Source organism: Oncorhynchus masou, chromosome 32, assembly GCF_036934945.1.
Source record: "Oncorhynchus masou masou isolate Uvic2021 chromosome 32, UVic_Omas_1.1, whole genome shotgun sequence".
Taxonomy (NCBI): Eukaryota; Metazoa; Chordata; class Actinopteri; order Salmoniformes; family Salmonidae; genus Oncorhynchus; species Oncorhynchus masou.
In genome coordinates, this window is record NC_088243.1 from 25,958,160 (window position 1) to 25,970,139 (window position 11,980).

Consider the following 11,980-nt stretch of genomic DNA (forward strand, 5'->3'; position numbering starts at 1 on the left):
CAGCTAGGGGATCTGTGAGGCTGCCCCGAGCATGCTGTGAACCCAAACACATAAGTTGCGTGTCAGCAGCCACCATTGTGGAGCAGCAACACTGAGCTCTTGGGGGTGGAGTGCTCATGAAGGACAATGTTGAGACCAGGATATCGACAGCAGGTTCAACCCTGAGTCTTCTTTCTTCACCTCTAGGCTTCTTCAGTCCAGTCTTGTTGCTGAAGATAATGGGTGGCTGATTGTGTACTTCTCTTGGCTGCAGGTGTGTGCATAATTCACTCTCAGGCTGTTCGCTGCCTAGGGAGCTCCTTGTTATAGAACCAGGGTTGTTACACAACTCCCTCCTTTTAAAGAGCACATCCTTGCGCTAGCTTACGACTCAACATTGTATAGGAACGCACTCACCGGCCAAGCAAGGTCCAATCACTTCTGACACCAGTGTAATGAAACAGGCAGGGAAGGGAGCAGGTCTCGAACCCTCGGCCTTCTAGCCCGAAGTCCAGCGCGCTATCGACTGTGCTCCACAAGCATGCTCAAGCAGCAGAGTCGATATCCACGCGTATAAACACAGTGTAACGACCCTATCATTACTCAACAAACTGGACTCCATATATCGTGATAATAAAAAAATCCTGGATATCTCCCTGAAATGCGGTACATTTAAAAGTAAACTTTGAAAGCCTTATGGTTACAACATTTATTACAAATACATTTTACGGACCAGTGTGCTTTTTATTCAAGCGCTACCCGCATAGCTTCAACATGGGCTCAGGTGGGGTTTACTTCCCCACTAAATTCCAAAACCGGGCCAACGTGTGGTCAAGTTTGCAATTATGCCTGCTTTATAATGTATATGGTATCAACAAAATTGCCCCCCAATTTTGTTAGCAGTTAGTAATGCTGTAGCAAACTTGCGAACGCTATAACTAACTAGCTAGCGTTGCTAATGACCTAGCTAACTAGATAGGTCTGCTAACGTCGTAGCTAACTTGTTAGCACTGCTAACGATGAAGCTAACTAGCTAGCATTAGCTAGCATCGTTAATGATGTAGCTAACTAGCTACTGTTGATAACATCAAAGCTAACTTGTTACCGTTGTTAACTAGATAGCGCTGATAATGATGTAGCTAGCAATGTAACATCGTAGCTAACATGTTATCAATGCTAATGACTTTGCTAGCTTAGGTTACTAACGACATAGCATTTTACCAAACTTCAAAGGCTAAAATATTTATCCGCTTTTTAACTAAATTTGCAGCCTGAAATATCTGCAGGCCCTTGAAGTATTTTGATGGCCTTTTAAATATTTTGCTGGTTTTTACCATATTACCAAGCTAATTTGCACCCTAGGGCCACCGTAGCTTTTCCCATGTCATCGAAATCATCTTCTACACTAAAGTTTGACATTAGTATTTTCCTGTATGTTACTGTAGAGAAGTTCATTCTTTGTCTGGTAACTCCAGTCACCTTTAATGTCTGTGGAAGGAAAACCGTGTTGGTTGTGTAGTTTTGTGGTATTATGCGACCTTAATGCGCTTTCACAGTGCTAACAGACAAGAAGGCCGTGTGGATTCATTCTTCAGCATGTCTTTATGCTAGTTGACTAAACTGCAATTTTCCTAATGCCGATGAGACTTTTGGAGAGGACCTCTGGCATTGATGTGAGGTAGATTCAGAGAGGTGAAGAGGGAAAGCCCACTCCTCCTTTCCTCCCCCTATTCCCCCTTGTTTCCTGTTCTCCATACTCTTGGCCCAGGCAGATGAACATACAGTACATGAAGGCAGCCGATGCATGACCCCCTCTCCTCCTTCCTGGTTGGTTCCCTCTCTCTGACAGCTGCAGTTTAGCGGCGGCACTAACTTTACCCAATGGCAGCCAGCTCAAAGGCACCTTGCTAGGCTCGGCCCTCCACTGCCTGCCTGCTCAGACTCTGCTGCTGCTCTGCCAGAATAATTTCCCTAATAATCCCACCTGCCTTGAACTCCCTCCACTTCACTCTGCCTTTCTCTACATCAGCACTTTGATTCTCCCTCCTGGCTCCCTCACCCCAATTATTTCCTAGGACCTTAGCTTAAAGGGATTCCTTTACCCTCTCTCTTTGTAATCTCATTGTACACCAACCTCCCTGCTGTAGGCTATGCTGTCCACTGTGGAATATAGATGTGGGTGTATTCTGTTGCTCTGAATACCTATTATAGGCATTATCATCTGAGAAGATAAAGATTGTCATAGACAGAGGCTGTCATCTTTTGTCAGATTTTTGCTGACATCTTCATACAGGTATGACTGATATTGGATGGGAGTGACCTTTAAAGCACAGGAAAGTGTTAAGAGTAGCCTTAACTTGGTGTTAAACTCATAACATAATGTATGTTTTTATATTTACAGTTACATGTCTTGTTTCACTTCTGTAATACCAGTGGCATAGTTAAGGGAGTAGAGAACTGCTGCTTGGCTCTCGAGGCATTCAGCCTAACTTAGTTTTGGGCGGTATAGCAGAGTCCAAGCATCAGCTACAGCAAGCTCTTCTAATTCACAAACATAAATCCTACATAAACAGAAAGCCTCTTCATCTCTGTAAACATGTGGAGCTGGAGGAGGAGGGCTAAATTGTTTCTCTGTGGCAACAGATGAGTTTGCCTTCAGCTCTGGGCTCAGTTGATTTATGGTCCCATCTCTGTAATTGAATTCATTAAGGGATTACTGAACCCCATCTGTGGAGACCACTCCCATGGCAGACCCTCGCTATCACACACACACACACCAAACTCCCTCTGTCAGAAACCCCCCATCACAGAGAGAAATTAGATCTAACTCTCTCCCCATACCTCCAGCTGTGTGTGTACGTGCATATACTGTATGAGTGTGTACCTGTCTGTTCCAACATACAGCTCCCTCTGATCTGTGAGCCCACTAATGCCTCCTCTGCCCTCTCCACCTCCCCTTGAGTGCACCCACACAACAGGGTCTCACTGTGGGGTCAGAGCCTGGTGCCCTTGGCCTTGACTCCCCTGTGCTCCTCTGTTCTGTTGTGTTGCAGCTACCCTAGCAGCCTTATAATGATCTCAAGTCAGATCTGATTCGATGGCGCAGGTGGATGATACTGTTTAATTACAGGGTTAGAGCCATGCACAAACCCACCTGTGAGAGGGAGCAATGGGAGGAGGAGAGAAAAAAAGATGCTGAGACAGATTGAAAGAGACAGAGAGATGGCGAGGGAACTGACTGTAGCGCATGTTGAACACCTGGCTCTTGATTAGAGGGCTGGAACAGAGGGAGGGAGAGCGAGAGGGATGATTCTGATTAAACAGACCATGTGGGCTCTGTCCTCTCTCAGTAGGAGTTTCATCAATCTCTCGCCCGCTCGTGGGCGCGGAGGGGTCTATATAACCCAGTTATTTCCAGAGGTAGTGTCGCCTCTTGTCTACAGAGCATCCTCGTTTATTTGTGTGCAGTGTCCCGGACACTGGTACATGGGCAGGTGTTGACTGTGGATCATTCAGCAGGGTTTGGCTCATGAGACTGCAGTGTGAGGTCTAGAGATAGACCGACCTCTGTACAGCTGCCAGACTCCAGCCCGCCCTCTCCTCCCTTCTCCTCCCTCCATCCAGGCCAGACCAGGCTTCATCAGGGTGCCCTTGGGAACCAAGCCAGGAAACATCCAGCCTCACACAGCTGCGTGTCCACACACACTAATACAAACGCGCACACACACATTGTCTGGTGGATCTGGGCTGAGAGCCACCCAGACAGACAGGCCCTGAGACCTCGGAAGAGGATAGGAGCTGAGAGCCCTGGTCCCTGCCAGACCCCAGGTTCTCCTCATCACAGCTGCATCAGACACGTGCCTGCCCATCCCCGACATCCACAGCAGATTCATAATTTATCCCAGACCAGGCAGTGAACAACAACTATCTATAATTTGTATGACTATTCACACACAGCATTATATTACATACATAATCACTGACTATGTACGAATGTATCCATATTACATTATTTTTCCTGTCTTTTGTGGAGCATTTAGTTTTTTTCATTCTGAATGGCTACACGGATATGATGATACCTGATGTTCTGTTACTTTGACATCCAGCGAGGATCTCAGTTCCCTGGATAATTTCTTGTCATCTGGGCCACCTGTTATGTGAAGTACTGGGATTTGTCCTCTGGCATGGTGCCTACATGCGCACAGTGAGAAAGTGGACATTAGCCAACCAGCTGTGGTCTTGTCTCTCAGCCAGCTCTGCTCTGCCTTGGCTGGTCTCTCTGGCCAGTGTACCTCCTGCCCTGTGTCTGTGTCTAACCAGCCTCATCTCCATCCACCTCTCCCACCAGTCTCCAGTCCTCTCCTAGGATCACCCACCACTGTGCTCCATCCTGGAGTGGCATGGTGATGGCTCCACAGCCTGGCTATTCCAAGATGGGAGCTGAACTGGAGATGAACAGGCTGGCTGCTATATGAGCTCTGACTGCCTGACTGGGAGAGCAACAGAGCTTTTCCAAGCACACTGTTCCCCTGCTCCAGTGACCCAAGCTGAGGAACCACTGTGAAAACCCTGGGGTGTCCATGGCTCCATGCTGGGGTGTCATCTCTCAGCAGGCTCGCTGGGTGGGGGGGAGTAAGAGTAGATGCCCTAACTCCATAACTCGACACACCATTTCATCTTCTTTGTTCTAAATCTCGCTCACTGGATTGGTCCTCACATTCCTCAGTGCTACTGTGGACTTACTATATGTAATGCATCTATGGGCCTATAGTGGTGTGTTTAGTGTAGCTCTCTGTTGTTTTGCTACACTGCAGTGGAGATCAGGTGCCTATTCGGCCCCCTGATTCTTTGCTCCATAAGCCACTGCCTTGTCACGACATGTCGCTGAGAGGAGGGAGGAAGAGGAGATGAGATGGTTGTAGGAGGACGTTTGTGCCTGTGGACTTTACTCTAATTGCCTATTTGGGTGTGTGTTTATTAAGTGTTTTCCTACAGACGGGCAGGCACTGGGATGGACTTATGCTGTAATAGCCAGTACAGAAGAAGAGAGGAGTCAGAGAGAGTAACGATTAGCCTTCCACAAAACCTCAACCCCCCCCAAAACACCTCTAAGTGGCAATCAGGGAAGATGACTCATCTGTGAAACAATGAGAAAAGGACTCTCACTGGATACACTAAGGGCCCAGAATGAACCAGAAGAACGCCCATGCTCCAGTTGACATGATAATGATATCCATCCAGGGAGCGTACTGATTAGCCATGGAGAACGATATAGCATTGCACTGGTGTTTTTATATCTCCCACCTACAGACATGCTGTAAGCACTTTGTTGATTATGGCACCTTTCAGTGAAAAAATACCACAGCAATACACTCTAAATTAATTCCGATTCCCTGCACAGATATTACCTACTCTAACACTCATCTAGACACTCACAACAAGACCAGCCAAGATAACAATAGAAACCTCCTTCAGAGGAATGTAGCATGTAAGACAATCTTCTAAATCCTCCATGTTCTGCTTTGAAATTTAAAGAACGCAACGTAATCAGAACACCATGACGTGTTTCTCAGGCAGACTGAATATCGGCCAAATCAACACTCTGTGCTGATTCTAAAGGACTAATATAATGATATACTATTCTCTATTGTTATTCCCAATCATCCTGTTCTCTCTGGTTGCAAAACTGCCTAAATGCATTTTTTCTAGTCAGTGATCCAGATTCTGAATATTTCAATATTGACAGCCTGGAAATACTGTAGCAGAGGAACCTGAGTGTCTCAGTGGTCTAAGGCACTGTATCTCAGTGCTATAGGCGTCAGTACACACCCTGTTTCGATCCTGGGCTGTATCACAACCAGCCGTGATCGGAAGTTCCATAGGGTGGCGTACAATTGGCCCAGCGTCGTCCGGGTTAGGGGAGGGTTTCACCAGGGTAGGTCGTCGTTGTAAAATAAGAATTTGTTCTTAACTGACTTGCCTAGTTAAATAAAGGTTCAATTAAAATCAGATAAACCAATCATTCCTCTGCTATTGGTGTCTACTGGAATACAGTTAGTTTGATAGGCTACAGTAATCATTTTCATCTTCTTGTAGGATGGCTTTTCCTCAAGGACGTGCTCATAAACCCACACTAAGCTCAACATCACATTAATCCACATCAGCCATAATAAATAATGATCTCTATTTATTTATAGCATCTAATTAACAGGTATCCCAAGTTGGTCCCACACACTGCTAGAATGATGGTAATATTTAAATAAGACTTATTGGGGATAATCCCACACGCCCTATTTGATTTGAATGTTTGCATACTGTATACGCAGTCACCGTGTTGCTTATTGCATTTCATACCATTAATCAAGCTCTTCAATAGGGGCCAATCAAATGGGTTCAAATCATCAAAGCGTGGATATGTTTACAGTGCCTTCAGAAAGTATTCACACCACTTGACTTTTTCTACATTTTGTGTTTTGTCTCACTGATCTACACACAGTACCCCATAATGTCAAAGTGTAATTATGTTTTTAGAAAGTAAAAAAAGATATAAAAAAATGAAAAGCTGAAATATCTTGAGTCTAAGTATTCAAACCTTTTTTTGTGGCAAACCTAAATAAGTTCAGGAGAAAAAATGGCACATGAGTTGCATGGACTCACTCTGTGTGCAATAATAGTAATTAACGTGATTTTTTAATGACTACCTCATCTCTGTACCCCACACATAAACTCAGCAAAACAAGAAATGTCATCTCACTGTCAACTGCGTTTATTTTCAGCAAACTTAACGTGTATATATTTGTATGAACAGAAGATTCAACAACTGAGACATAAACTGGACAAGTTCCACAGACAAGGTGACTAACAGAAATGGAATAATGTGTCCCTAAACAAAGTGGAGGTCAAAATCAAAAGTAACAGTCAGTATCTGGTGTGGCCACCAGCTGCATTAAGTACTGCAGTGCATCTCCTCATGGACTACACCAGATTTGCCAGTTACCCCACTCTTTCACCAAGGCACCTGCAAGTTCCCAGACATTTCTGGGGGGAATGGCCCTAGCCCCACCCTCCGATCCAAAAGGTCCCATGTTTCACGTGGTCTGTTGTTTCACGTGGTCTGCCACTGCGAGGATGATCAGCTGTCCGTACTGTCTCCCTGTAGCGCTGTCTTAGGCGTCTCACAGTACGGAACATTGCAATTTTTTGCCCTGGCCACATCTGCAGTCCTCATGCCTCCTTGCAGCAAGCCTAAGGCATGTTCACGCAGATGAGTAGGGACCCTGGGCATCTTTCTTTTGGTGTTTTTCAGAGTCAGTAGAAAGGCCTCTTTAGTGTCCTAAGTTTTCATAACTGTGACCTTAATTCTCTAATGTCTTTAAGCTGTTAGTGTCTTAACAATCGTTCCACTGGAGCATGTTCATTAATTGTTTATGGTTCATTGAACAAGCATGGAAAACATTATTTAAACCTTTTACAATGAAGATCTGTGAAGTTATTTGGATTTTTACGAATTATCTTTGAAAGACAGGGTCCTGAAAATGGGACGTTTATTTTTTATTTTTTTGCTGAGTTTACAATTATCTGTAAGCAGTGAATTTCAAGCACAGATTCAACAACAAAGACTAGGGAGATTTTCAAATGCCTCGCGAAGAAGGGAACCTATTGGTAGATGGGTAAAAAAACACGAAACCAACAGTGATTTTTAAAACAGCTAGAGTTTAATGGCTGTGATAAGAGATGAATGAGGATGGATCAACAACATTGTAGTTACTCCACCATACTAACATAAATGACACATTGAAAACAAGGAAGCCTGTACAAAATAAAAATATTCCATATTCCTGTTTGCAATAAGGCACTAAAGTAATAATGCAAAATGTGACAAGGAAATTTACTTTTTGTCCTGAATACAAATGTTATGTTTGGGGCAAATCAAGCACACCACATAACTAAGTACCACTCTTAGGTGGCAGGTGCCTTGCAAAGTAGGGTAGGAACGTTGGGCCAGTAACCGAAAGGTTGCTGGATCGAGTCCCTGAGCTGACAAGGTAAAAATCTGCAGTTTTTGTTCCCTGGGCGCTGACGACGTGGATGTCGATTAAGGCAACCCTCCGCACCTCTCTGATTCAGAAGGGTTGGGTTAAATGCGGAAAGACACATTTCACTTTAAATGCATTCAGTTGTACAACTGACTAGGTATCCCCTTAATATTTTCAAGCATGGTGGTGGCTGCATCATGTTATGGGTATGCTCGGTAAGGACTAGGGAGTGGGGCCTCCCGGGTGGCACAGTGGTCTAGTGCACTGCATCGCAGTGCTAGCTGTGCCACCAGAGACTCTGGGTCCGAGCCCAGGCTCTGCTGCAGCCGGCAGCGACCGGGAGGTCCATGCGGCGACACACAATTGGCCTAGCGTCGCCCGGGTTAGGGAGGGCTTGGCCGGTAGGGATATCCTTGTCTCATCGCGCACTAGCGAATCCTGTGGCGGACCGGGCACAGTGCATGCTCACCAGGTCGCCAGATGCATGCTGTTTCCTCCAACACATTGGTGTGGCTGGTTTCCGGGTTGTATTTTGGAGGACGCATGGCTTTCGACCTTCGTCTCTCCCGAGCCCATATGGGAGTTGTAGCGATGAGGCAAGATAGTAACTACTAACAAATGGATACCACGAAATTGGCTCAAAAAAATAAAGGGAACACTTAAACAACACAATGTAACTCCAAGTCAATCACACTTCTGTGAAATCAAACTGTCCACTTAGGAAGCAACACTGACATCACTGACACTGACATCAATGCGAGCTGTGGCAAGAAGGTTTGCTGTGTCTGTCAGCGTAGTGTCCAGAGCATGGAGGTAATACCAGGAGACAGGCCAGTACATCAGGAGATGTGGAGAAGGCAGTAGGAGGGCAACAACCCAGCAGCAGGACCGCTACCCCTGCCTTTGTGCAAGGAGGAGCACTTCCAGAGCCCTGCAAAATGACATCCAGCAGGCCACAAATGTGCATGTGTCTGCTCAAACGGTCAGAAACAAACTCCATGATGGTGGTAATGAGGGCCCGACGTCCACAGGTGGGGGTTGTGCTTACAGCCCAACACCGTGCAGGACGTTTGGCATTTGCCAGAGAACACCAAGATTGGCAAATTCGCCACTGGCGCCCTGTGCTCTTCACAGATGAAAGCAAGTTCACACTGAGCACATGTGACAGACGTGACAGAGTCTGGAGACGCCGTGGAGAACGTTCTGCTGCCTGCAACATCCTCCAGCATGACCGGTTTGGCGGTGGGTCAGTCATGGTGTGGGGTGGCATTTCTTTGGGGGCCGCACAGCCCTCCATGTGCTCGCCAGAGGTAGCCCGACTGCCATTAGGTACCAAGATGAGATCCTCAGACCCCTTGTGAGACCATATGCTGGTGCGGTTGGCCCTGGGTTCCTCCTAATGCAAGACAATGCTAGACCTCATGTGGCTGGAGTGTGTCAGCAGTTCCTGCAAGAGGAAGGCATTGATGCTATGGACTGGCCCGCCCGTTCCCCAGACCTGAATCCCACAATTGAGCACATCTGGGACATCATGTCTCGCTCCATCCACAAACGCCACGTTACACCACAGACTGTCCAGGAGTTTGCGGATGCTTTAGTCCAGGTCTGGGAGGAGATCCCTCAGGAGACCATCCGCCACCTCATCAGGAGCATGCCGAGGAGTTGTAGGGAGGTCATACAGGCACGTGGAGGCCACACACACTACTGAGCCTCATTTTGACTTGTTTTAAGGACATTACATCAAAGTTGGATCAGCCTGTAGTGTGGTTTTCCACTTTAATTTTGAGTGTGACTCCAAATCCAGACCTCCATGGGTTGATAAATTTGATTTCCATTGATAATTTTTGTGTGATTTTGTTGTCAGCACATTCAACTGTGTGAAGAAAAAAGTATCTGATAAGAATATTTCATTCATTCAGATCTAGGATGTGTTATTTTAGTGTTCCCTTTATTTTTTTGAGCAGTGTATATAAATAAATAAAAGGACTAGGGAGTTTTTTGGGGGGATAAAATAAAACGGAATAAAGGTGCACGGTGCACAGTCAAAATCCTAGAGGAAAACTTGGTTCAGTCTGCTTTCCAACAGACACTGGGAGATAAATTCACCTTTCAGCAGGACAATTACACAAGGCCAAATATACACTGGAGTTGCACACCAAGACAACATTGAATGTTCCGGAGTGGCCTTGTTATAGTTTTGACTTAAACCGGTTTGAAAATGTCAGTCCAGCAATGATCCTTAAAATGTCAGTCCAGCAATGATCAACAACCAACTTCACAGAGCTTGAATAATTTTTTTTAAAGAATAACACTGTACAATCCAGGTGTGCATAGCTTTTAAAGACTTTTAGAGAGGCTTTTAGAGAGACAGCTTTCATAAAACTATGACATTGCAGAGTATTTTGTGTAGATCAAATAAAAATAAAAGACAAATCTATTTTAATCCCACTTGGTAACACAACAAAATGTGGAAAATTCAAGTGGTGTGAATACTTTCTGAAGGAACTGTAGGCCTGTGGGAAGGGTGTGTGCATGGTGTGTGGGTATGCTTGCGGGAATGCCTGTTCAATCTCTGCAGTGAGGGACTAGGTAAGGGTCAATACTGTCTTCATTTCACTGCCATCCACTTTCTGCTGTTCTCCCATCAGCTCAGCTCTGTTTCATTATTAACACCATTATTGTGGAGACACATGCAGGCATCTGTTAATTTAGTTGGGAACCGTGTGGAAGTAAACACATTTGCTTGTGACCATCTGTCCAAGCCCAGATCTGCATGGGAGCTGGCATACATAACATTGCAGAGAGAAAGTAAGAGAGAAAGGGGAAGACAGAAAGCAGAGGGAAAGATAAACAAAAAGAGGAAAGACCGAGACGGGAGAGAATAATGTGAACTGGGCGAGACACACAGAGCCTGTCCAACACAATGTCTGCCAGGGCTGTATATTGCCTTGTCTGTTTATATAATCTGTCTGTCTGTCTGCATACTTGCTTATGTGATTGTTTATTCGTTCGGTCTAGCCATGCGCTGGCATGTGAGGATGTGAGTCTGAGCTGAATCATGGTCTCTCTGTGGTTGGATCAAACTCGGTCGTCCCAGCCCCAGCTGTAGTTCTCCTCAGTGAATCCACAGTAGCCTGCAGCACCATGTTTTACATAGGGAGGGGCATGCACAAACATCTGCTCTAAGAGTCTCCTTATGTAAATGCTCAGGTACTCTTTTTTTCTCTTCATTGGAAGAGGCAGTAATTAATTAGAACACGCTGGATTTGGCTGGGTAAATGTTATTCTCTGTGTGCACAGCTGCTGGAACCGGGAGGGTGTGTGTCTGCACACGCTACTCCTCTGAGATGGAACGTCTGATTTCTGAATCTGTCTGCTTGGTCGGGTCTCTGTCAGGCTCACATCTTCAGTACCAGTCAACCCAACACCTCACAACCCCTGTTATGTATGTCACAGCAGAATGAAAACCTTACACAAGCCTCATCAAATGTGAGACAGTATCTCTGCTTTGCTGTTTTGGAAAGAGATCGTTGTCTTGTTATATTTCCAAGTGAAATCCTCCCCTCCAACTACTCCTTATAGTCAGTTTCTATTACTGTTCAGGGAATCTCAACATACTTAATCCTTCATCCTCACACACAGCATCCTGGGAGCTGGAGATGGCTGGAAATATGTTTGTTTCCTTAATGTGGATTAAATTCAACTGGAAGCTACTTTCATCAACATTCCCTCTACTAAGTGTTTTCCCAGCTAACTAACGGTACAGCTCCATTAGGGTCAACAATCAGTTATGCCCTGGGCGCAGTATCTTACTGTACCTTACTGGTCATTATCTCGTTGTATTGCGCAGTTATTAGGCAGGTAGTATGTATTCTCTTGAGTTATGTTTATGTGATAAGGTAGGAACCAATGTTTTGATCAGTGTTTCCCAGGGAACCCTAAATAGTGTTGGACATGTAGAAAGT